General features: G+C 43.3%; 1 protein-coding gene across 3 annotated transcripts in view; it reads right to left on the bottom strand.

The window, feature by feature from the left end:
* ARHGAP24 (Rho GTPase activating protein 24) overlaps window positions 1-27777 on the bottom strand; it is a 412693-nt gene that overhangs the window by 134069 nt on the left and 250847 nt on the right. The window lies entirely within an intron of this gene.

Genomic DNA, 27777 nt, shown 5'->3' with positions numbered 1-27777 from the left:
GAAAAAGAGGAAGCCAGGTGGAAGGCGGCAAGGACTAAATCAATCAGATGAGACTTCTTTCAGCCTTTATAAACAAATAAGCATGGAAATGTCACTGTTACCCACTTTTTAGTTGATTTTTAAGAGCTTTCTTTATAATCATAATATAAATATCCCCCGCAGGTTCTATTCCAACTCTTCCCCCACTTCCTAAATTACTTTTATGTGATTGGACAGGTGGTTCCCCCAATTGGCTGAATTTGACACAAGAAAATCCCCATGAACTGCAAATACTTTATAGATAAGTAAATTCTTCTAGCAGTTGTTGAACAGAAGTAAAAAAGGACATCTGGCCAACCTATGTTCTTATGTCTACATTTTTCAAATAAAGCATATTGAAACTGAGCAGAACTTGAAATTTCTGTCTTAAACTGAGTAAGGCCAAGTCTTCAAAGTCATCATTTGATGTTCTAAAGGTAAGGGAATAATTTCCCTATCTGAATATTTGAACCTTACCATAGTAAAAGACTTGTTCTTTGGTTTACACTGTAATGTGAACCACCAAATTCTCCAGGAAGTTTTCATGCTGATTTTTATAAACTGGTCTTTATAATGTTGCTCCGGAATATATATATTTATTTAAACATTTGAATCACATACTATATCACTTGGATCTCAGGGCAACGCACAGATAAAGTCAGAACAATATAAAACAATAAATATACACAGCTAAAAATAAATATACACAGCTAAAATCAAACTTAAATCAGTAGAAAAGTTATTAAAACATATTTAGATAATGCCTCACTCATCACATCCTGAAACCAAATCTGGAAGATGGTGTATCATGGCGATACACAAGAGTATGCACATTTTTGAATGAGCCCATTCAAAATCCATGTAACTGGTTTTAATTAAACCATTCCAAAACAGTCCTACAAAGCATTCATTTCATTTCCCTTTGTATATGGGAATCAAATTGGCCGAATATAATATGAACCTCTATTAACTTAATTCACTCATCAGTCTTCATAACACACTTGTCCAATTTATTTATATGGGCCCAAAAGTGTGTTTCGGTTGGTAAAATAATTAATCAAGACCAAATTTGGATACTAATTAATGTAAGTGCCACATTAAAATTAAATAGATAGACTGCTATGTTGTCTTTAAATTAACTTCCATATCTCTCTGCTTCCCTAACCATTAATAGGACAGGCATTTTATTAATACACAGTGATTACAGCACTTATAGAAGAATAATGTAACTCCTATTGCACATATTAAATCTATAATTCACCAGCAGAAGCTCAGTGACAAAATGCCTGTGGTTCAGCTAATGCAGAATGCCAAGATAAAACTACAGCATTCATTTAATCAAATGTTAAAACAATGCAAACATGTTTGCAATGAATTAAACTTTGAAAGTGGGAGGACCTGGCAATGAGGCTCAAAACCAGTTCAGTCTAAACAAGTCTGCACTCAAGTCACCCTCAATGGGCCATTTTTAAAAACAAAACAAAACACCTCTCTAACGCATGGTGGTCCCAATCTGAATCAGGGCTATGCACGCTTACACTGGAGTAAATTAAATGCCAACAATCAGATCCACGCTATGTGATTAGCATGCGTTGTTTGGTCCTCTGTCACTTCATATCTTCTTGAAAATTTCAGGGTATGTAAAACCAACATTTCTTTCTAGCACACGTAAATTTCAGCAAGATTGTTGAAACATTTTCGATTTTATGAACATTAGAATGACCCACCCTCCAATTACTGGTGGAATGCAGAATCTACTCACCGGCTAGTACTATATGGACACTGCAGTGTCCATGTAAATTCCTCAACAATTATGGAGTGAGTTTTCCTCTGATATTTCATTCCCCCCCCACTTTAATTTTTAAGATATGTATATTTAATCCACTTTACCCCAATTGCAATTAATGGGAAATGGAAATTACCAAACACTTAAAATAACTGGGGCTCATTCTGTGCCCAGCGGCTTTTCAAAATAGCATAGGGAAGAGTGCTTAGCATTTTGCCTGTATCATGAATTCCATTTTTCATGGCAATACCACTTCAAGAACAATGGAATAGTTTGTTTGTTTTTCAGTTTGGGGTTCAAAAAAAATCCTGTACATTCCCATGTCCACTAAAAACCAAAAAAAAAAGTGCAAAACAAAAACATTACAAAGCATTGTAGGGGTTCAGTGGACCCCCAAGAATAAAATTTTACCATAGGAGGTAAATTCTGCTACAAGTTCGCTTTATATTGACACAGGAATTAACACTCTTAGGGTGCAAATGTGTGCATGTGTAGACAGAAGAAAGTCCTACAACTCCCAGCTTTCCCCAATTGGGGCAGGATCTACACTACTGCTTTAAAGCGCTTTATAACAGTTTTTTTGACAACTGTTGGAACCCAGGACACACTCCATATACAGTTTTCAAAACTGTTATAGAGCGCTTTAAAGAACTTTAAAGCAGTAGTGCAGATCTGGCCCAGTATGGCCATCTGGGGAATGCTGAGAGTTGTAGTTTCCCCCCCCCCCGCCCCCCGTCTGCACATTAATAGGATTGTGCCCTTATATTACAAACATGCAACACAAACCTGGTATTTATAATGTTCTTTTGAATAAAGCAGAAGTCTTTTGGGTATACATAGCACCACTTCCATTATTTACTATGAGCCCAGTATTTCACCTAGGCATTTTAGGTTACTGTTTTGGATTCTCTTATGTTTTGCAAGTAAATATGAAATACTCATACATTCCTAATGGCAATGTGTATTATCTCACTTACTTCCAAATGTGATAAACCAGCCCTGCTGCAGATGGGGACCATCCTACCATTTCTGTTGCGTGGAGCCCTGGACCTGTGCCCTAATGTCCTGTCCTAACTGCACCAGTGGACATACAAAAGAAAGCTAGCCTACGAGCAGTTTTTGCATAGCGTATCACTGAGCAGGAAGTTAATCATGTCATAACTTGGCCATTTTGCTGGAGTGAAATCTTATATCGTTTTTGTGTGCCTTTTCAGAAAGGTATGATAGAAAGGTGACCCAGACACAGGGCTGCCTTTCTTTCAGACTGATCCCACTTCTTGTTGTAGTTGTTGCTAATCTAAGATGAGAGATCAGTGACCTACATGTAATCACTCCAAATCCTCCTTTTAACAGACTTTACATGACTAGACAGGACAGAAACTGATTGCAGGATGAAATCATTAAAAAATAATAATCACACCAGCTAGTCCTCTTGTAACAAAAGGTGCGAATACAATGAGCAGATTATAGGGATGAAAAAGCTGGCTTTGAACTTGAGTACTGTACTGTGCTTCACTGTTACCAGTTCTGTAAAGGCCAGAATAAACATCATAACTGGATTCCCAGCCTTTCAGGTCCCTTTGAGGTACAGATGTGAGTACAAGCAAAACTCTAGCCTATCCAAGTTCTCCAAATTCCACCTCAGAGATCGAACCAATGCATGTCTGTATCAGATTGTGATCTCTGTTTTTCATTTTGCTTGAAAATTCATGTTTATTCTTTTCGAAATGTACACATCAAATGTGCACATCTTTGAAAAGGGCACACTCTTTTCCCGCTGATTAAAGTGTGTTTGTGCGCATTGATATTCAATTATTATTATTATTATTATTATTATTATTATTATTATTATTATTATTATTATTTATTTATATAGCACCATCAGTGTACATGGTGCTGTACAGATAACACAGTAAATAGCAAGACCCTGCCGCATAGGCTTACAATCTAATAAGTTGTAGTAAACAATAAAGAGGGAAGGAGAATGCAAACAGGCACAGGGAAGTGTAAACAGGCACCGGGTAGGGTGAAGCTAACAGTATAGAGTCAGAACAAACTCAATATTTGAAGGCTATAGGGAAAAGAAAAGTTTTTAGCTGAGTTTTAAAAGCAGTGATTGAGTTTGTAGTTCTCAAGTGTTCTGGAAGAGCGTTCCAGGCGTAAGGGGCAGCAGAAGAAAAAGAACGAAGCCGAGTAAGGGAAGTGGAGGTCCTTGGGCAGGCGAGAAGCATGGCATCAGAGGAGCAGAGAGCACGAGCGGGGCGATAGTTTGAGATGAGAGAGGAGAGATAGGCAGGAGCTAGACCGTGAAGAGCTTTGAAGGTCAGCAGGAGAAGTTTATATTATGCATGCTGATGGACACCTTTTTTGGGGTGGGTGGGTTTGTCCCTGCATCACATTTTAAGCCCAGAAATGTATGGATTTCGACTGCAGATTGCATCTGAGGCCTTAGCTAGACCTAAGGTTTTTCCCGGGATTGTCCCGGGGTCATCCCTGTTCATGTAAATGACACACAGGATATCCCGGGAGAAGGCAGGGAAAACCCCAGGATGATCCCGGGATAAGCCTTAGGTCTAGCTAAGACCTGAGTCTATGTTCGTCTCGAGACGTGCAATCTGGGTAAATCTTAATCAAAAATGAACTGAAATTGATTTCTCATACTGCATATATCTATTTAGGGGTTGCAGGATCAAACTTTCAGATGCAAGAGACATTAGGGTGGCCTTTGTCCAGTGGGGTTGCAATTCTTCCCTTTAAAATGGCATATTTGTGAAGTTCAGTTGAGCTGCTATTTCCTTAAATAACCTGTAAGATTGGGTGGGCAGCAGAAATTAGTGATGTCAGAGGAATCCACTGGGGGGTGGAGCTCAGCAAGCTTTTCCTGACTTGATCCGTCGGACGCCAATCTGACATCTGCCAGCTGGCCCAACTCATCCCGCACTGAGTCAGGCCAGCTGACAGCGGTGCAGCAGCAGCAGGAGGATGAGGATGAGAGGGGAACAGCAATTCCCCCCTCCCCTTCCATTTTGTGCACAGCCGTAGGGCCACTGTGCACAAGTTTCTCCTTCTCTTCCCGGGCTCCTGGTGCCGGCGGTAGGAATTCCTGCCGGCGCCACCAGTATCAGCAAGGAGAGTGCGAGGGGTTTGTGCATGGTTTCTACCACGGCCTCCTGCTGCTGCTGTGCCCCAAGTTCTGGTGGGGAGCCCATGGCTTGGCTCACTAGTGCCGGCCAAGCTGAGGGCTACAGGGAAATCCAGTGATCCCCAAAACAGCTGAATTTCCAAACAATGGACATCCCTAGTCTGCAATGAAGCTAATTCCACACAAGACACACACAACAAGCAGATAATATGAAAGTGAAACCGGCTTTACATTCGGGGCTAACAAAATGGAAGTGTTATACTTTATCAAAACAGATACTGTTGTTTACTAGATTTGTGTGTGTGTGTGTTCTCTTTCACACAGTGGCAGCCAGCAAGAAGTGAGGGGAAAATAGTATTTCACACATTTCATAAGCAGAGCCTGACAAGAAGTTATTCAGCCCTGAAACACACTGCCTGAATAATTAATACATGAGGGAATGTTTTTGAAACGATGCTCTCCTCCTAACACATTTCTGGGCCAGCCTATCACGCAGATCATTTGACGGGCCTGGTTTACACACTTGCGGCAGAGTGATGCAGGGAAATGCCCTGCACCATATCACACTGCGGACGGAGGAATCACATTCTTGAAGCTCGCCTCTGTTTAAAAGCAAAACAAATTTTCCTGCAAGTGGAAAACCAACATCACGATCAAACTTACAAATATGAGAAAATATCACCACCACCACCACCACCATCATCATCATCATCAATTTATATAAAACTGAGTCTTTTAATTCATTATTGGCCAAGTCGAAAATCCTAGCAGTTCAAACCTACTCTTCATTAGGAACAATTTAATCAATTATTGTTTTTAAACTTATTAAACGTAATTTAGTTTTATCACTTATAGTATGATTATGATGATGCTCTTTATTATGATTTAATGATGAATCTTTTAGAAGTGGTGATAACATTTTCTGTATAATTATAGTATTATATAAATTTTAAAAATGCCTCCATCCAAAGAAGAAAAAGAAGAAAAGGAAACCAGCAACACTGGCCAGATCTAGAGTTCCATTAGACAAGCGTTTTATTTCACGCTCGTTACTGGGCACTCTCGAATTTTCCCTCTCACAACAGGTCCCTCTCACAATGTTGATGTCTGCCTCCCATGTGCCTCCTGCCCCTTCTAGCCTTCTTTGCGCCACAAAAAAACACTCCAGCAAGTCAGACTTATTTTTAAAGACAGAAGTTGCCGCTATCTCCTGCTGTGTGCAGGAGATGCAGCACAATCAAAATGGCCCACTGAATGGCCACGTGCACATTGTTTACTTCCGCTTTCAAAAGAGGAAGTGTTGAGGGACAAATGCGTGGGCGGAGAAGCAACAGTAAGCAAACACGATTTCCGCTTGTGTGATGACGCTCCTACACCAAGCAGGATATAACACTACGAGAGCGGTTTGGAAATGGTACATGGAATGCGTCATAGACCCCAACAGTTGTCAGTGCGCTTCAATACCATTATAAAGCAGTAGTGTAGATTGTGCCACCAGCAAAAAGCTGATATAGAACTTTTCACTCTAGTGTGTGTCAGTTTTCTATCTGCAGGGAACTCAAAACAAACATGGGAGCAATCTAAACTACCATCCCCAACCAGACGTGTTTTCTTATCTCATCCTCATTTTCAGTGATGCAGAAATGGACAACGTACATGAATGGCTGACGTTGACAATACACTACAACATTTCATTGTAGGTCCCATGTGATACTGCTACATCCACAATGGCAACAGTCTGCAGACCTCCAAAGTTCCTTCTTACTCGATAGCTGCAGAACTGTTTCTCCTTCACTGAATACCTTCAAACTCCCTCTCTTGCCTCACACACAAAGAGATAACCCTGGTTTTGACACCAAGCCTGCAGATAAATGGAATCTGCATTCCTGGCTTTGGGAATATCAGCTTATCCATCAAACCCATCAAGTGCCCTTCAATATCCTGCAGTTTTACAAACTGCATTAGCATGTGTTTAGATCTTTGAACTGCTGCTGGTGGCTCCAGTTTTGTGGGGCTAGGAATCCATTCTGGGTTTCAGTCAGAATCAGCCAGAACCCTCATGGAGCTATCCAATATCCTGAACCTACATTGGGGATAGCGTTAAGCATGTTGGATAGCTCCTTTAGAGTTCTGTTGGTTCTGACCGAAACCCAGAATGGATTTACAGCCTCACCAAAATCAGAGCCACCAGCCGCCACTGCTTTTATTTTGTTACTACTTTGGTTTCTTCTGTTTTAGGGTGACCATATGAAAAGGAGGACAGGGCTCCTGTATCTTCAACAGTTGCATTGAAAAGGGAATTTCAGCAGGTGTCATTTGTATGCATGCAGCACCTGGTGAAATTCCCTCTTCATCAAAACAGTTAAAGCTGCAAGAGCCCTGCCCTCTTTAGCTAGAGTGACCTGATACAAAAGAGGGTGATGAAGAGGGCATTTCACCAGGTTCTGCCTGCATACAAATGACACTTGCTGAAATTCCCTTTTCAATACAACTGTTAAAAATACAAGAGCCCTGTCCTCCTTTTCATATGCTCACCCTATTCTGTTTCAAACATTTGATTTTGTTGTGCCTGGCATGGAAGGAGGCAGTGAATTTTATTTATTTATTTATTGTATTTAAAATATTTCTAGGCCAATTTTCAGGGTATGCAAAATCTCTTAAAATAAAAGGGATACAGCAAACCACCACCACCAGTAGAACCATGTTTCGATTCCCCAATACTTCTTGGACACCACCCGGCACAATGGGAAAAATCATGCAAATTCCTCATTCAGTATTCAATCACTAAGAGGATTGAACTCTTAGTTCAATGACAACTTTTTGACTAATTGTCTTATAATGGATTTCCTCCAGGAGAAGAGTCAAACTGTTTCAAATTCAGTTGCTGTAGTCTGGTGCTTTTGTTCTTCCTTTGGTATGCAGTTGTCAGAGCTTGTTGGCAGGCAGCTTGATCCACAACATTCAGTGAAAGATTCAAACCAAATGAAAGAACCAATGGCTTAAACCCAAATACACTGGGGCCGTTGCTAGACCAGGCGTTAGCGCGGTGTGAGGCCTGGTTTCCCTCCTGTGCAACCAGATGACGCACAGGGGATTCCGGGGTCAGGCCGCGCTAAAACCTGCCTTAAACCGGGATAAGCGGATTCGCTTATGACCCAGGTTTTCTGTAGCCCTGGCCTGAGGCCGGGGCTGCGGAACAACTAGCAGGGTCCGTGGCTTTTTCCGGCTGCTCACTTACTCGCGAGTAGCCGGGAGAAGCCACGGACTGGGCACAGTGCTCATAGGAGCGCTGTACCCATCGGGCCAAGGGGGGATCACGGGGGGGGGGGAGATAGGGGCGGGGGGAAGGCCAGACCCGGCAGGAGAGGGGGGGAGAAGAGCGTGCATGGGCATCGGGGATGGCAAGCGGGCGGGGGAGAAGGATGGGGGAGAAGGCATCAGGCATGGGGGGAGGACGGGTGAGCGAGCAGGCAGGGGGGGCATCAGGTATTGTGGGGGGATCAGGGCCAGGGGGATCGGGGGGGGCTTTATTTTTTTTTAAAAAAAAATCACTTACCTTCTCCGGCAGTGCTGCAGCGTACATGGCCCCTTTAACTGATGAACAAAATGGCCGTCGCGACGGGGCTTCCCCTTGCCCCGTCCCGTGTTATGTCTGGAAGAGGGTGTAGCGCGCCGTTGCCCCGACTCCCAGACGGATTATCAGGTAGGTCTAGCAAGGCCCTGGGTTAACTGAGCTGAAGATCAAGCTGAACATTACTTTTCATTTTCCTCTCTAAAATCTCACACAACCCGAGAGAGTGCAGTCAAGATTTTGCATGCCCTTTGCAAACTAGTGACATCCGGCACAGTCTTCTATGCATTTAGGGCCAAACTAACAAATTTCTTTAAACATGGTTTGGCACAGCATAATTCTCTTTTAAACTTCGGATAGCAGCTGTGGGGGGAGGGGCAATCAGGATTGGGTCTGTAATGAAGAGAGAGGGTTTCTCTTAACCCTCTATCCCCATACTTTAACCTGGATAAAAGTCACACACTGACATAGGGACGTTGGAGAAATCTGTTTGGGAGTGGAGTTTTATGAGTTTTCCTAGGCTCTCCCCCGCCCCTGACTTTGGACTTGATCCTGGGAATTTTGCACATTGTATGGGGAAGATTCTTCAGTTTGCACAGATCTCTGAGCAATGTCTGCAAATTACGACCAGATTTGCAAAAAAACACAGCAGAATTTGCATGAATTAAATTGGGGAAGAAAAGACATTTGAATCTAACTAAAGTCACCCACAATGAAATGGAAGAAGAGATTTTCTGGTAATCCAAGGAAGTTTTTTTTTTAAAAAAAATCATATGCTTGAATTGCTTTTATTTCTTCTCTTAAAGAAAGAGCCTCAAGAAATGTTGACAGATCCAAGAATCCAAGAGCTTGTTTTCGTGATTCCAAATTTAATAGAAAATGCGTTCGCAATTGGAAAACTCTGGGTCTGGTGGCAGCTTTATAAGGTGCCAACGCTAATACATTTCACAGTCGGTGAAATATTATTTGTCTTCTCGACCTAGGTTATACCTGCTCCTACATAGTTTATGTCAAGCTATGTCAACATGAAAACTGAATGGATTTGAATGAATGTTCCCAAGTCATTATCACAAGTTACTTTCTTCTGAATCCAGAGCAGGTGCTGCTCCTGGCCTTGGAAATTCCCATTCTGACACTGAAATGTAATCAGTAGAGACTGGAGATCTTTGAGTTGGACTGTTAATCACTATTTCAGTTTGTTCGGGTTACCTAGATCAACCGTTCTGATGTAGTTTTGTTTGGCATCTTAGCTTCTTGGTTTGTATTCAACTTTTAACCATGAAATATACAGCTTTTCCATTCTGCCCAGTGGGGCCATGACAGGGAACAGGGCTCAGCAGGTTTGAGTAGATCCCAGGGCCTGGACCCATTATGGGGAGCACTAATGTCTCTTGCCATCATCCGGGCTAGAGATGGGGGAGAAATTCATTTGGTTTGCATTTTAACGCAATCTTTCCTAATTCACACTTCCTGGACCACATGAAACACAACACAGTTATATTTTGATATTTGCACCATTTACAACGTTGCAATGTCATTCTCCAGTCACAAAATGTGTACAAAACATGAATATTTTAGGGGAAAGTGCACACAGAAGTCCATACATTAATGTACCAAAACACATCATGTTTGGGAAAAATTACTTGCAAAAATGGATATACTAGGCAAACTTGCATAAAAAAATGTGAATGTTAGGAGAAACGTGCACAAAAAAATGAGTACAAATTTTCATGCAGACTTTCACAAAAGCTCTATGAACTGATGTGGAAATGGGACAAAACGAAATTACAGTGGGAGAAATGAGAAACTGAGCAGAACCCAACTTGACAGATTCATCCAACTCTAATCTGTTTCTATTTGGTGTTGGCCCTGGGCAGGTTAGAGGCAGTATGTGACCTGTTTCATCTAAAATGCTACCCCAGACATTTCCTTTTTAGTTCAACAAAGGACATTGCTAGACGATGCTGGATAAGTCGGCAGGGAGGCGGGGCGACGGCGTGCTAACTTTAGCGCACGCCGCCCCGCCTCCTACATGCACAACGCGCAGGGACTCCGGAAGCCCTGCAGCGTCGGCCATTTTTGTTGTTGTTAAAGGGGCCACGTGCACCCCGAAGACTCCAGAGAAGGTAAGTGGTTTTTTTTTACTTAAGCCCCCCATCCACTCCTGATCCCCTCCCATGCCTCCTGCCCACTCTTTCCCCACCCTCCCTCCCCGTCCCCGATCTGTGCTGCCCTCCGCCCTCCCTCCCCGTCCCCAATCTGTGCCGCCCTCCGCCATCCCTCCCCGATCTGTGCCACCCTCCACCCTCCCTCCCCGTCCCCGATCTGTGCCGCCCTCCGCCATCCCCCTCTCCTGCCGGTCTGGCCTTCCCCCCTATCTCCCCCCCCCCAGGATCCCCCCGGCCCGGGATCCCCCCGGCCCTACTGTGAGTAGCCGCAAAAAGCCACAGACCTTGCTCGACATTCCGCAGCCCCGGCCTCAGGCCGGGGCTGCGGAAAAGGCGCGCCATAAGCAGCTTCACTTATGGCGTGTTAGGGGAGGCTTCAGCGCGGCCTGACCCCGGATTCCCTTGTGCATCATCTGGACGCACAGCAGGGAAACCGGGCCTCACAGCGCGCTAAGGCCTCATCTAGCAAGGCCCCAGGTCTAAGTCAGGAAAACGGTATAGGAGCACATGTCCTATGAGGAGAAGCCAAAGCAATTGAGGCTGTATAATTGTTACAATTTAGTGGGGATGGGGTGGGGGAAGGCCAATGTGACAGAGGTTTACAAAGTTATTGATGGTGGGGGGTGGATGGAGGGGATTTTTCTTTCTCCTGCTCCCATAAAACTAAAACTTTGAGTTGTTCAATGACAAGTTATCTGAAGGAACACCTTCTCCCATATGTACCTGCCCAGACCCTAAGATCATCCTCAGGAGTACTTCTCCGTGAGCCCCTGCCAAAGGAAGTGAGGCAGGTGGCTACCAGGAGGAGGGCCTTCTCTGCTATGGCACCCCAGCTGTAGAATAAGCTCCCTATAGAGGTTCGCCTGGCACCTACATTATAGTCTTTTTATTTTCCCAGTCTTTTAACAGTTTATCATCTTAGTTTTTTTAACTTTGCTGTTTTAAATCTGTATTTTAAATCTGTATTAATCTCTGCATTGCTGCTTCGTTTTATCCTGGTTGGGCTTTTATATTGCACTTTTATATTGTGTTTTATACTGTTGTTTGTTTTATACTTTGAATGGTCTTCATGGTTTTAATTTTTGTGAACCGCCCAGAGAGCTAGCTTCAGCTATTGGGCAGTATAGAAATGCAATCAATCAATAAATAAAATTGAGTGACAGTAGATTCAGGTCACTTCATAGAATCATAGATGGAATTCATTGATGGAATTTATTTCCATGGGATGTGTTAATGGCATTAGCTTAGATGGCTTTATGGAGGGTGGAGTGTTAAACAAACTCACAGAGGATAGGTCTATTGATGGGTAGTAGACATGATGGCTGTACAGAACTTCCATCTTCAGAGGCAGTATGCCACACTGAACATCAGTTGGTGGTGGGAGAAACAATGGAAGATGACAATTGTCTTCATTCCCTGCTTGGGGGGATTCCCAAAGACATCTGATTGGCCACTGTGAGAAACAGGATGCCGGACTAGATTGAGCTTTGACCGGATTCATCAGGCTCTTCTGGCCCTGCCCACCCCCAGTTCCTCATCAGGCACACCTCTGTTTTTCTCTCTTAACACAGTTAAGGGTCATATCCCTATGAGTTGACTGAGGGGTCCCCTAAACCTCAGATCAGCCTCAAGAGTGACAATGCCATTCAATAATAATTGTAATTTTTTAAAAAAAACTTCTTCACAGGTTTAATTTGGAGAGCTGAAAATAATATCCCCTCATGGACACATTTACAGTTTCACAGGGAAATGGATATGGATCTTCAGGAATCTTATTAAGATGTTATTTTCTTATTTATACCAACAGAAGCAGATTTCGCCCTGCGGCGACTGCAAACACAGCTATCGCTAAGCAGGTAAGAAAGTAGTAAAGGGAAGGTTTGTTGGCTTTTCCCTCCTGCCACCAGCTATGGGATTTGACTCGATGGAATTTACTTTTTGCAAAAGGTTAATCCCTTTAGTTATTTGCTGGGGTCGGACATCACCACTCAAAGGCATGCTGTGGTCTGCAGTTCAGGATTCTTATAGTAAGGATGAAAAAGGTCACCAAAGTCCATCAAGTTCAGATTTCTCCTGGAGAATGGTTGTGTGCCATCTTGTGTTCAGAACTGAGCTGATGTGGATCAAGAGCTTGCCTGTTGATCTAAGAATAAGCAAGCCCCTCTACCCTTATATTAGCAGTGGTTAAACATTTCCAGATAGTCTCCTAAAATCCAGCTGCCCCATTCTCATCATGTTACTTAGGAGTCACCCAATCTTATGCAACAGTGTTTTTCAAACTTACTTTTAACAGGGAAAGCTTGCTGTATTTAGTTATTTTTCTTTTGCTCCTTGCAAACGTAGAATATGCCCCACAGCAAAGCTGTTCACAAATTACTGCTTGAAATTCTCCTCTTCTCTACTGTATTTATAATCTGAGAAATTGGGGGAACCAATTTCTGCTCTCCAGGGGAGCAGAAATTCATCACCAGTTTTTCAGAGGTGACCGTCACCATTACCAGTGGCAGTAGCACCGCTTCTTCTTTTTTGACTATCCTGTTTGTTTGTTTGTTTGCTGGTGCCACGATTTTGCAACCTCCACAATGAAATCTCTTCATTGGCTTCCAATTCACTTCAGAATCCAATATAAACTTCTCCTGTTAACCTTCAAAGCTTTTCATGGTCTAGCTCCTTCCTATCTCTCCTCTCTCATCTCACACTATTGCCCCGCTCGTGCTCTTCGCTCCTCTGATGCCATGTTTCTCGCCTGCCCAAGGGCCTCTACTTCCCTTGCTCGGCTTCGTCCATTTTCGTCTGCTGCCCCTTACGCCTGGAACGCTCTTCCAGAACATTTGAGAACTACAAGTTCAACCGCAGCTTTTAAAGCTCAACTAAAAACTTTTCTTTTTCCTAAAGCTTTTAAAACTTGATGTTGTGCAGACTTCTACTGTTACTTTCTACTGTTAGTTTCACCCTACCCTGTGCCTGCTTACCCTACCCTGTACCTGTTTGCATTCTCTTCCCCTCCTTATTGTTTTACTATGATTTTATTAGATTGTAAGCCTATGCGGCAGGGTCTTGCTATTTACTGTTTTACTCTGTACAGCACCATGTACATTGATGGTGCTATATAAAATAATAATAATAATAATAATAATAATAATAATAATAATAATAATAATAATAATGCTCTGGACCTAGTGTCACCCTAGTGGTAACGAGGGGGTAAAATGGCAACAGCCACAAAAAAATAATAGTGAAGAATTTTCAGAGAAAATTCTGTGAAGCGTCCATTTGGGAAAGAGGTTGAGAAAAAGAAAAACATTTGAAATTTTCTCAAGGAAAAAAGTCTGCTCAGAAATTTCAGCCCAGCTCTACCCTATAAGTCATCCAGTGTTCCCCTACAGCTGTGTAATACGAGGAAATATTTGTAATGGTCGGCAGCCTGTTTTATCTGGTCAGGAACACCTGATAAGTAATTCTCTGAAGGATTCCAGGAACACTGTTTGAAAACCAGTGCTATGTACTGCCACTTTAAGGAGGGTGGAGCTGTGTTCTATTTGCTCTTGAGATGCTCCAAAAGTTGCTCAAGAGAGCTGGGAGGTACTGGAAGCAGGTAAGTGGAAGCTGAAGGTGTTGCTAGAGCCATACCTTCTTCTCTAGCTGTTTTGGTCACAAGAAAACACTCTTGGTTCATCTTTATCATTGTTTCAACAGCTAGCCCAAAACACTCTCTAATGACTGCAAAAATTAGGAATCGGAAGAGATATTATCAGAAGAACATTCCTCCACAGATGTTGGACCACAACAGCATCCATCAAGTAGGTATGGATGGATTGATCAGTCTCATTCTCACTGAAATGGTTGATTTTATGAGGTCCCATTGGTCCCATCCCATTCCTGCATGAGCTCGTTATGAAGAAAAAGGTCTATATGTATATTCACTCACATTTATTTTGTAACATATGTATTGAGCTGTGCATTTTATGCATGTTTTTAAATGTACACCCTTTTCTATGCAGGCACCTATTAGCTAAAATGTGTTTCTACACATTTTGGAAATGTATGAATTTTTCTTTACTCATTTTTCAAATGTCTGCATGTTGTCAAATGCATTTTCTGTTTTGCTTTGTAGAATGCATAGCAAACTTGAAAAATGTACAGATTTCTAACACCAAATTAAGTTTGGGTTCATATTCAGAGTCAGAGGTTCCCTATCTATGCACTAGGACATCATTCAAGTGGCTGAGTGCATCCATCCTCTTCTGGACAAATGCAAAGAAAGGGAAATAAATGGAAACTACCACCATTGTTCTAAATTTTACAGATTAGATTTGAATCCCACCTTTCCTTCAAAGAATCAAAACCATACTGTAGCCTCCCAACTAGCTTTTAAAGTAGGCCAAGCAAGTGATAGGACTCGTCCAAGTTTGCTCATTGGATTTGCAGGGAGGCGTGATAGCGCTCTTCAAATACTTGAAAGGTCGTCACACAGAGCAGGCTATAGGAAAAAGAGGTGACTAGCTCTGGTGTTATGAAATCTCAAAAAGGTTTCTTTATTTTATATTTATATTTCGTATAAGAAAAATAAAGGAACCTTTTTGAGATTTCATAGCACCAGAGCTAGTCGCCTCTTTTTCCTATAGCCTTTTTGTGGTGCTTTCCCCCTCTTTTTTCACACGGGGGGGGGGACAGGATCTCTTCTCGGTCATCCCATAGTGCAAGACACGGAATAATGGGCTCAAGTTACAGGAAGCCAGATTCCAGCTGGACTTTAGGAAAAACTTCCTGACAGTTAGAGCAGTAGGACAATGGAACCAGTTACCTAGGGAGGTTGTGGGCTCTCCCACACTAGAGGCCTTCAAGAGGCAGCTGGACAGCCATCTGTCAGGGATGCTTTAAGATGGATTCCTGTATTGAGCAGGGTGTTGGACATGATGGCCTTATAGGCCACGTCCAACTCTACTACGGTGACCATATGAAAAGGAGGACAGGGCTCCTGTATCTTTAACAGTAATGTAGAAAAGGGAATTGCAGCAGGTGTCAATTGAAAAGGGTGAAATTCTCTTTTCATCACAACAGTTAAAGCTGCAGAAGCCCTGCCCTCTTTTGTATCTGGCCACTCTACTATAGCTAGTGTAGCTTTAACTGTTGTGATGAAGAGGGAATTTCACCCACTTCAATTGACACCTGCTGCAGTTCCCTTTTCTACATTACTGTTAAAGATACAGGAGCCCTAAACTCTACTATTCTATGATTCTATGATTTCATAAGTAAGCAAAATGGAAAGAACCAGTCCTTAATTTTGAGCAGACAAATACTTCCAACTGCCTGCTTAAAATCTTCCATAAAGCCATTCTGCCTGTGGGCCTGCAAATTACTATGGATTTGGTATCGATTCTCCCAAGAGTAACTATTAAAACAACCTCTGATGGTCAGTCACTGAAAAGTGCAGTGATAGTTTTTAGCCTGAGGAACATGTGTCCCTTCCAACGTCAATGTTGGTCAGTCAAATGATACTCCTCTCTAAATGAAGCCATCAATGTGTAGCTTTGGTGATGGCCAGCATATCTCTTGGATACAAATGTACATATTCCTTCTGGGAGATACATCTGGTAAATTCTTAATTTATCAACCAACAAGCTGTGAAGTGTTCTTAGATACAAGGGTAGATAACCGATGTATTACACTGTGATAGAGAGGTGCCATGAGTAAAGCTATCAGGACATTATGAGTTGCTTCTGGAGAATAATCACTGTAAATCCCAAGACTTTTCTAGCAATATATTACTTGCATTCTCCCCCGCACCCTCCACCTTATATTTCATAATGCCTGAATGGACTACTGTATTTCAGCCTGCCTATAACACCCCTCCTTTCCCCATAAATATTACCTTGCCCTGTAATTTATCTTTTGCACCGTGTTCACTTAAAACCTGAATAAGTAACTATCCACTATTTTTGGCTGTATTAGATTATCTGCTGAATCCTGCTCATGCCTGTATTTTTTATTTTTAAAATCAATTTTCACATTTCACATGGAGCTGCACATTTTTGCAATTTTTCTTCTCCATCCAGCGCAATATGTATCTCGTTATGGGCTCTAGCATTAAAAATTAAAGCCAATTTTAAGATTCTCGTCTTGCGGATAAGCTTCCTTTTGCTCCTTCAACATCGTGATCTTTGAAAGTGCTTTATTATACTGAAGCTTTGAAATACTATTAGCTGGTCTTTTTGAATAAATAAATAAGGTTAGTTTTGAGCCAGCAACCAAGAACCTTGATATGGTTCTAATTGAAATGGATGGTAACTGATATAGCCCTTTCCCAATGACAGAAAACATGGCAGCCATTGGAAAACAAATATATGTAGATTAACTATGTAATATTATTTGCTTGATACTTTAATAGCAAAAATGAGAAGTTTATTTTCCCCTCCAGCTATTCAACCTCACCACTATTCAATATGGCTTTTTCTAAATTTGCATATGTTTAAGGGAATTAACATAAATAAATAAGCCATGGCCACTAGGAAATGCAGCAACAGAAAAAGCGAGTGCTACTCACTCATCTACATAACATATTGGGAGCATTAGTGCAAAACTGCACTACTCACACTGTGGCCAACCAGCTGTCAACCAGGGACTCATAAGCAGGACATGGTGCAACAGCACCCTCCCACCCATGTTCCCCAGCAACTGGTGTATATAGGCTTACTGCATGTATCACATAGCCAACAGGACTCGTAGCCACTGATAGCCTCTTCCTCCAGGAATTTATCCAATCCTCTTTTATGTGGAACTGAACAGGAAGAAAAAAATAGTACTAGCCAATGCACTGAAATAGAAGGTGGTTCATATATGCAAGTAGAATAGGAGTGTGTTCCTCCAGATGTTTTGGCTTACAACTCCCATCAGCCCTCACCATTGGCTATGGACCATAACATCTGGAGGGCCTCACGTTGACCACCCCTGGTGTAGAACATTTGATTACTCAACACTTTGTAACGTTTACGGGAAAACTACAGACATCTTTGAGGAAAGGCCAGTTTTTTAAAGCATTTTCAGAAGGGTACCATTTTGAATGATGGAGTGGTGCTGTGGCAGGTTTTGGAGGGCCCTTGGGCAAGATGCTCCATGGGCCCTCTTTTTTGAGTTGGTCCATCTTTCCTCCTCACTGCTCTTGCACTTGCTTATCCACTTGCTTTCCCTTTGGGCCCACTTGGCATTATCTGCCATTGAGAGAGAGAACAAGGCATACACAGGTTACAACTCCTTCTCCTTGCGCCTTTCCTGGCTCACTCAGGTGTAGATGGCTGGTGAATACAGAACGATGGCAAAGGGCAGGAACAGTGGCATCTGTAGGTGACAGGGACTGGCAGTGAGACCCCCAAAGGGGTAAGGGCCTTGGCAAATGCCAGATGATACCAAGCCGTGGTGCCCGATCAATGCTCTAGAGTGCTTTATCCTTTCTCCACCTGCCAATTTTCTATCCCCAATTTCCTCCTCACCCACTCACACATACACACTACTTTCCCCCTGCAGGGTTCCAATTCATATTTGTATAAAACGAAGCTCCTTCTCCACCACCAGCTCTCTCTCCAAGAAACACCACTGCACACAAAGCCCATTGACTGTATTTGTAGTTCGGTCAGCTCTTTGCTCTCTCCTGGGATCTGAAAAACTGCCAGCCTTTATGGGGAAAACGACTCCCTAGTTCAAAACTGTAAACACATAGATCTGGAAAATGGGCTACTTCTTGTAAGGTTAGCATAAATTACTGCCCTCGAGTTAGTTCCCATTTGTAATGCAGTACTTGCACCTTATTTAAAGCAATAAGAAGCAATAAGCAAAAGACGTATTCTATCGGCAGTGCTGCAAATCCCACAGGAGGCAAAGGAAAGAGGTAGAGAAAGAGAGAAGATGCAAAGGGTTTCCTAATGAGCTTAAGGAATTCATAACGTATTCTTAGACAGTGGCAGAGAAATTTGGGTTCAGACCAGTTTGGGTTCAGATTGCCAGCAAGACGTTGAAGATGATGAGCTGTCAAGAGGGGCAGCAAACAAATACGAACAAATAGACTTTAGGGTGGGGGACATTTCAGGCCTTCCCTGAAACAATTGCACTGAAAATGTCTCATGTTGAAATTCCCAAAAGCTTTCTTTCTTCAGTGTTCATTACTATTCATTTGGCAACTCATCCTCTTCACCTTATTGCTGGCTACATGATCCCAACCAATCAGGGATCACACAGCCAGCATGACAAGATCATGGTGTCACATAAATCAGATTTAGGCCCTTTCTACACTGTTGTTTTTCCCCAGGGTCACCCTGGGGTCATCCCTGTGTCCAAATGACACACAGGGGATCCTGGGGACAACCGGGGATGACCATGGGGAAACCCTAGAGAAATGAAAAACAGGAATTTCCTGGTTTTTCTGCAGTCCCAGGACCATCCTGGGACCATGGGAGATGTGTGGGCACCTGCCCCTGCTTCATCCTGCCTCCTTACGAGTAAACACGAGGAGGTGGGAAATGGGCACAGAGCTCTTCAGGCACTCTGTGCCCACTGGGGGGAGTGGGGTCAGGTTTTGTTTTGTTTTTTAAGAAAACCTTACCTTTTTGTTGAGAGCGCAATTTTGCTCAACTCCCCTAAAAAAATAGTTAAAATAATGGTGTGCACGACATCATTCCTTCCTCCCAGGATGTCGTGTGTGCATATAGATCCAGGGGGAGGATCTCATGAGCAGAATATCATGAGATCCCCCCTCCCTCCTGGAAGGCCGGGAGGTGTAGAAAAGGCCTTAGTTACGGTAATGGATGCAATGGGACCAAAGTTCTCTGTTTTGCCAAACCATGGCAAATTCCCTGCTCTGCACTGGCAAAATAGAATGCATTGGCAACATTGGCTTGCTAACACAGAAGCATGCTCCCTTCTCAGGTAGAAACATTTTAACAGCCCTTTGACCTCTTCCTCCATCTCTCACTAAAAGAGGGTCCTTTGGGGGTTACAGGAGCATTGACAAACATCACCCACCCCCATCTTATGTGAACTGCCCAGAGAGCTTCGGCTATGGGGAGTATATCAATGCAATAAATAAAATAAAATAAATTTGTGATCAGTTGCATTTATTGAGCCCATGTCCTGTTTGTGGGTTTCCCATGGGCATCAAGTTGGCCACCGTGGGGACAGAATGCTGGACTAGATAGGCCTCCGGTCTGATCCAACACAGCTTTTTTTATGTTCACATTCCTGAAGCCTCTGATAAGTGCTCAGCCCGACGGAAAGTTAAAAAAGCAATTTAAGCAACAGCAGACTAGCAGTGGCTCAATCAACATCGCCTTGTCCTTGAGTTGCACTTCTAAATTACAATGACTGCATGCCTCGAGGCAGACTACTGTTTAGCACAACATGCAGACACACAAAAATCTCAGGCTTGTTGGGCAAAAGGCGGCACAGTTAATATATGTCTCATTGTAATAGCTGTAATTTAGGAGGCTGAAAATTAATCTCTTAAATATCGACCATGTATGCCTGGTAATATATTTAGTGCTTATCTAGCAAGATACCCAATAGCTTCACCCCATATTTTTTAAAGCTTTCATTTATCTTTATGGCAATAAATTGGTTTCTTGGTATATATCACACCAAGTATTACACTCTTGTCACTGGTGAAGGGTCCTGTCTCCTCTATATTGAGCTAGGTTTAGAGGTGTCGGTGTGTGTTTGAGAGACTGTCTATGTTATTCAGGGTGATATGGCTGTAAGAAAGGCAAATGCTATTTTGGGCTGCATTAATAGAAGTGTAGCTTCCAAATCGCATGAGGTACTGGTTCCTCTCTATTTGGCCCTGGTTAGGCCTCATCTAGAGTATTGCGTCCAGTTCTGGGCACCACACTTCAGGAAGGACGCAGACAAGCTGGAGCGTGTTCAGAGGAGGGAAACCAGGATGATCAGGGGTTTGGAAACAAAGCCCCATGAAGAGAGACTGAAAGAACTGGGCACGTTTAGCCTGGAGAAGAGAAAATTGAGGGGAGACATGATAGCACTCTTCAAATACTTAAAAGGTTGTCACACAGAGGAGGGCCAGGATTTCTTCTCGATCCTCCCAGAGTGCAGGACATGGAATAATGGGCTCAAATTACAGGAAGTCAGATTCCGGCTGGACATCAGGAAAAACTTCCTGACTGTTAGAGCAGTATGACAATGGAGCCAATTACCTAGGGAGGTAGTGGGCTCTCCCATACTAGAGGCATTCAAGAAGCAGCTGGACAACCATCTGTCAGGGATGCTTTAGGGTGGATTCCTGCATTGAGCAGGGGGTTGGACTCGATGGCCTTATAGGCTCCTTCCAACTCTACTATTCTATGATTCTCTGTGTTGGTGCTCTCTGCGTAATCCCATCTCCTTTGTGATGCTATCGGGTTCCAGATGTGAAGTTAAGATGCCAAGGCAAGCCTCACTAACAAGGCTGAAAACACGTTTAATAGCCATAAAACCTCAAGTTCAGCTAACAGCACATTGATTGTAATGGTTGGAACTCAAGACAGGCATGCAGAACTGGAAGAAGGAGAACAAGATCTCAAGACGACAAGCCAAAGTGCTTCAGGTCTCCCCCCCTCAGTGAAACCACCCGCCTTGTCCCGCTAATAGCTATAGAGGCTCTAATGAACAATCCCTCAATCTGTGCCATGTGTACAATGTGGAAACATTTGTCTAAAGAAGGCTACCAATGCCAAACCCTGCAATGTATTTGGAGCTTTAGTAGAAGAAATGATGATGATGATGGAGGAGGAGGAGAGGAATGTATTTCTTCAGGCATAGTTCTAAGTATCTAGAATCATGTTTAGGACTCAGCAAATTCATTCTTTTAAATGTGCTTTAATCATTTTAACGTAGGTTTTGTTTATAAACATTTATAATTGCATATTATTTATAATAATACACTAATTATTTCTATTTTTATTTATACATTTACTAGAACCCACTTACCGTGCTGGCTAGGGTATACTTTTGGTTGAGCATGGTGGCTCAGGGAGGGCAAATCATGATTGGAGTTCAAGTTTAGATATTGCTCCTTCAATCAACAGAAGGAAAGTGAATTAAGGGCTCATCTACACCAAGCAGGATATTCCACTATGAAAGTGGCATTAAAGTGGTATATAAAAGGCAGGAGCCACACTACTGCTTTGTAGCAGTATTGAAGTGCACTGTAGGATCTACACTACTGCTTTATAATGGTACTGAAGTGCACTGACAACTGTTGGGGCCCATGACACATCTGCACCAAGCAGGATATAACACTATGAAAGCAGTGTATTGTAGGTGTCAATGAGCCCCAACAGTTGCCAGTGAACTTCAATACCACTATAAAGCAGTGGTGTGACTCCTGCCTTTCATATACCGCTTTCATACCACTTTCATAGTGGAATATCTTGGTGTAGATGAGCCCTAAGAATGGGAGAAAGAGCCACTCTTAAATGCCTATGAAGGTCTTCATAACCATCATGGGTAACTGAATTTGCAAACATTCAGCCTTGCTGAAGCTACATAGGTCTGGGTGGGGCCAGTGCTTGGATAACAGACACCCTATGAACCTTATATATGTTTCCTTGATCTTGATCTTGAATAACGTGAACCCTATATATTAGGGGTGTGCACGGACCCCCCGATCCGCTTCACTTCCAGATCCGTGATTTGCGGATCGGGCCGCTTCGCTCCGCCCCCGCTCCGCCCATGCCCGCTCCTCTCCTCTGCGGAGCTCCGGATCCGGATCGGAGCTCCGTTTCCCCCCCATAGGCTTGCATTAAGCTTAAAAAGTATATAACTTTTTTTCTGTGAAAGTTAGAAACCTCACATTTGGCACCATGACACATCATGGAGGTATACACACGCACGCCAAGACTCAAGGCAATCCCATCATCCCCTGAATTTTGGGGAATTTATGAAAATCCAACACCCCATTCACACCCCTTTCGATAGCTCTGTCAATTTGCACGTTAAAAACCTCAAACTCACCACCATGATAGCTTATCCAGGGATACACATGCACGCCCAGACTCAAGGCAGTCCCATCATCCCCTGTTTTTTGGCGGGGCTTAAACCTGCAGACATCTCAATAGGGCCATTTCAAAGGAAATCCCAACATGCCATGAATTGGGGAGTAGAGATAAACCTATATGAATCTTCTTCCACACTTGAAAAATGGATTTGGAACTTCCAAAACTCCAAGTGAGCGCAGGAAGGACTTCTCCCCTGAGTCAAAGCCAGTCACACACAACATCCCTGTGAGGCGGACAGGGGAGGAGAGAGGAAAGGCAGGCAGGCAGCAGACATTTCTGGGGGCATAAGGAAGTGAGCCAAGGATAAGCCAGTAATGCATATAAAATGGAATAAATAAATAAATAAATAAACAAAGGAAGGGTGGAATTAAAAGCAGCAGTGTTGCTCAATAAACAACAAGAAGAACTTTTTAAAAAAAGGCTATATCTGTCTTTTACCAGCAATAGGGGGACGTGCCCAGGGGAGGGGGAAGCAGCTGCCAGTTCAACTCATGAAAGCCATTGCTTCACCACGAGAGCTGAGGAGTAGAACTGTCACTTCAACTCATGATAGGCATTGCTCCACCGGGTTACTCTCTTTGGAAGGCTCTGATTGCCCTCCAAGTACAGGAGAGAGTGGGGGCACGTCCACATGGGATGCCCTAGGGGAGCTCATCCCCTTGCACCACATCTTTTCAGTTGTTCCCCAAAGTTAGGGTGGGTAGCAGTGCTGTGTTTCTATCTCTTATTATTGGCTTAGTATATGATTTCACAGGTTATGTTTGTGCATTTGGTGGGGCTACTGTTTTAAAAAACACTGGGAAAAATCCGTTCAGACTAAGAAAGAGAAGTTCCCAGAATCCCAAGTTACCCGTTTTGCCTATCCCCTCCTCCAACTTTGGGATCATGTGATCATGACCGGGAGTTGACTCTGCCCCTCAGCCCTTCGGAAAAGGTATTTTCCCGCCAGTTTTTTTAAAAATTGTAGCACACGAACCGCAGCACGCAGAGAGCTGAGAGTAGGCTCAAAATGACCCCCATCCACGACTCTCCAAGCACAAGAATTTTCAGAAAGATAGCTTCAAAAACAACACAGTTATCCCCCTTTCTTTTCCGCAATGCAATCCTATGGGTGAAATGTTTCAAGATGGCGATCGGATCGGACTGCGGAAACCGGAGCGCTCCGAAAATGGGCGCTTCTCTTCGCCTTGCTTCTAGGGCTCTGCGGTCCACTTCTACTCCGCCTCTGGGCAAGGCGGAGCAGGCCAATTCACTCCTGCTTCTCCACTTCTAATCGGAGCAGAGCACATGCCTACTATATATGTCTCCTTGATCTTACTAGGAGACCACCTATGAATCCCATATATGTCTCCTGGACCTCCATCTACTTAGGTCTGGGTGGAGACAGTGCTTGGATAGGAGACCACTTATGAACCCTACATATGTCTCCTTCATCTTGATATTCCTCTCTCTCATTTTCCATATGCATTATTTCTGCACTGGCCAAGACCTGATACATCCTCTCTTTTCTCTCTGCCATCCCATACAGCAGCCGTCCCCAGATGTGTTGGACATCAACTACCATCATCCCCAGACAGCCTGGCTTCTGGCCCTGCTGGCTGATGGCAATGGGAACTGTAGTCCAAACACCCCTGGAGGACACCAGGGCCATAGCTAGACCTAAGGTTTATCCCTGGATCGTCCAGGGGTCAAACCTGTTCATCTAGGTGACACACAGGGGATCCAGTGCTCAGACAGGGGTGAACCCTGGATGATCCCAGGATAAACCTTAGGTCTAGTTGTGGCCCAGGTTTATTTATTTATTTATTTAAGGATTTTTATGCCGCCATTCAGCCAAAAAAGGCTCTCATGGCGGCTTACAAAAGTATTTCTTGACAGTCCCTACCCACAGGCTTACAATCTAAAAGACATGACACAAAAGGAAAGGGGATTGGGAGGGAGGAGGAGGAGGGGGAAAAGGAAAGCAAACTCAGGCACTACAATCTTAGTTGGAAAGTTCAGCAGTTACAGGTGACAGCAGGAGGGAGGGGGCTCTCAGCTGGAGCTGGACCCAGGCACGGTGGAGAGGTGCCTGGCTGCTGCTTCCTCCCTCTCTGGTGGCCTCTGCAGTTACAGTTGGTAGCAGGAGGGAGGGGGCTCTCAGCTGGAGCTGGACCCAGGCATGGTGGAGAGGTGCCTGGTTGCTGCTTCCTCCCTCACTGGTGGCCTCTGCAGAGACAGTTGGTAGCAGGAGGGAGGGGGCTCTCAGCTGGAGCTGGACCCAGGTTGTGGAAGCCAGCTGTATGGGACACTGATCAGGAATACATTCAACCCGAGATCAGGATGAATGTGTTTGGTGACAGCGCATGAATTCAGTGGGATCGCTGCAGTTCAGCTCAGTGTTCTTCCCATTACCTGCTACAGCTTAGAGGAAATATTAAAGAAAGCACCGTCCTTGCTTATTTCCCCAAATCATAACAACATAATTGTCTCGACAATACAGATTCTATGCCAGTAAAGGCTGGGGGTAGCATGTGCTTTATTGCCGATCTATGAGCTGGCACATGGAGCCCTAAATTTCACAATCGAAAGCAGGGAGGAGATGCTTGTGGAGCAAGCAAGGACAGAGTAGAGAGAGAAATCAATCTTACAGCCCAGTTAATTTCACTCTTGGCTCTTGAATTGGGCTGTATTTAATTTCCCATTCTATAAAAGAATAGGCAGCTCTGCTTCTGCTAAGGTTTAGTAAAGAAAGATACCAAATCCACATATCAGTGTTGTTTAATGGGTCTTCGCTACAGAAGCTTGTGTAGGCCACTACAAATCTATTTAGAGATATTTACTGGTGCCCTTTAATCTTGGATTTATTTGGTTTTAGCCCAATATTTCCAGCCTATGACCCCCCACTTTTATTTCTGAAGAAGACTGACAGGAGATGTGAACACAAGCAATCATCTTTTTGTTTTATTTCATACCGGCCCAGAGATCAAAGTGGCAGGAGGTAGGAGGCATGGAATCAATGAAAGCAAAATGAACTCTCTCTTTTTCATCCTGCTACAATAATATCCGCTAATGCATGTATTAAAACAGAACTACATTTCCCATAACTTCCCTAGCTAGCCACTGCAATGTGGCTCTGGGCACGTAAGAGAGGCATTTCAAAGACATGGTCTCCTATTCTGAATTCCATCTGGAGTTGCATCTCTGTAACCCAAATGCCAAAGGGCACAATTAATCAGTCTTGAGCAAGAAATGAAGAATCACCTGATACTAAGTCAGACTGTTGGCCCTGCTAACTCAATATTGTCCACACTGAGCAGGTTTCAGAGGAAGGGATTTTCTGGCTGCTGAGATTTGGCAGGGCGACTACACAGCCATCCCTGGGCCACTTAGACGTTGCTCCAGCTAAGGTTTCCACTCTGGGGACACGGGGACACACACACACTTTACCAGCACTCAAGACTGCTGGGACCAGAGCACACTTTACTTTAAGTCGTAGCTAGGTCTTTTCTCTGCTTTACTCTAAAGTGCAGGAGTCCCTATTTCGGTCAGGACACTAGTGTGGAGTAGGGATGTCCAGCACAGGGAAATCTGGCCCTCTTGGCTAGCCAAATCACAGGCCCACTGCTGGAACTTGTAGATTCTTTAAAATCTACTTCGCTGGCTGCCAATTAGTTTGTTTTACTGTGTTTTACTGTGGTTTTAATTTTTGTGAACCGCCCAGAGAGCTTCGGCTATTGGGCGGTATAAAAATGTAATAAATAAATAAATAAATAAATAAATAAATAGTTTCCGGGCAAAGTAGAAAGTGTAGGTTATTTATTTATTTATTTATTGCATTTTTATACCGCCCAATAGCTGAAGCTTCCTGGGTGGTTTAAAGCCCTACATGGTTTGGATTCAGGTTACCTGCAGGTTCGCCTTCCCCTGTACAATCTGCCCCACACACTCAGGTCCTCTGGGAAGGGTTTACTCCAGTCAGCCACAACTAGAGGACCTTCTCTTCTGCTGCCCCCAGACTGTGGAATGGTCTTCTGGAGGAGCTTCATCAGCTTAATACTCTCTCTGAGTTAAGACATCAATAAAGACTTGTCTCTTCCGGCAGGCCTACCCAAATGAATTTTAAACCTACGAATTTTCAGATGTTGTGATTGTTATTTTAATACTCTATTGGTTTTATATGCTCTTTTAACCAGTTTTATGTATTGTATTGTTGTATTTAATGTTGTTCCCCATCTCGATCCAGAGGGAGAGGCGGTTAAGAAATATTTTTTATTATTATTATTATTATTATTATTATTATTATTATTATTATTATTCCAATTTCTTTCTGCATTAGCAGAGGTGACTTTTAACTCCAGTACTTGAGAGCAAGAATAAGTGAGCAGCAGCAAAGTGTAACTCAAGATCTGCTTTGCAAGATTAAAATCATCTTAGCGGAGGGCTGAATTTGTCATGTGTCTTTACGAAACCTCCCACAATAATTCAGAAAGCCTGTGTAAAGGGGTGGGGGGAGGGTGAAGCAGTTGTAAGGTATACCTAGTGCCACAACAATTTTCTTGTCATGTTTACCAAGTTTGTCTATAAAACATGCATAGCACAGACTTTCAAGGAAAAGTATAATAAAGGTGTTCAAATGTTCCAAAGTCAAAGAAATGCAGCAAATGTAACAGTCCTGAAAGCTGAAACAATTGTTAATTATGAACCTGTTTAATCAGTGTCAGTCCACTAGGATATTTAGCTCTGTATTCTCTACTCTATCTTCCAGCAGCAGCCTAAGGACTCATCTACACCAAGCAGGATATCCCACTATGAATGTGGTATGAAAGTGGTATATATAAGGCAGGAGCCACACTACTGCTTTATAGTGGTACTGAAGTGCACTGACAACTGTTGGGGCCCATGACACATCTACACCAAGGAGGATATAACACTATGAAAGTGGTATAAAAGCAGTACATGGTATATGTCACGGGCCCCAACAGTTGTCAGTGCACTTCAATATCTCTATACAGCTGTAGTGTGGCTCCTGCCTTTCATACACTGCTTTCATAGTGGAATATCCTGCTTGGTGT

This window comes from Elgaria multicarinata, chromosome 10, assembly GCF_023053635.1.
Source record: "Elgaria multicarinata webbii isolate HBS135686 ecotype San Diego chromosome 10, rElgMul1.1.pri, whole genome shotgun sequence".
Taxonomy (NCBI): domain Eukaryota; kingdom Metazoa; phylum Chordata; class Lepidosauria; order Squamata; family Anguidae; genus Elgaria; species Elgaria multicarinata.
This window is presented reverse-complemented; position numbering and strand designations above follow the sequence as displayed.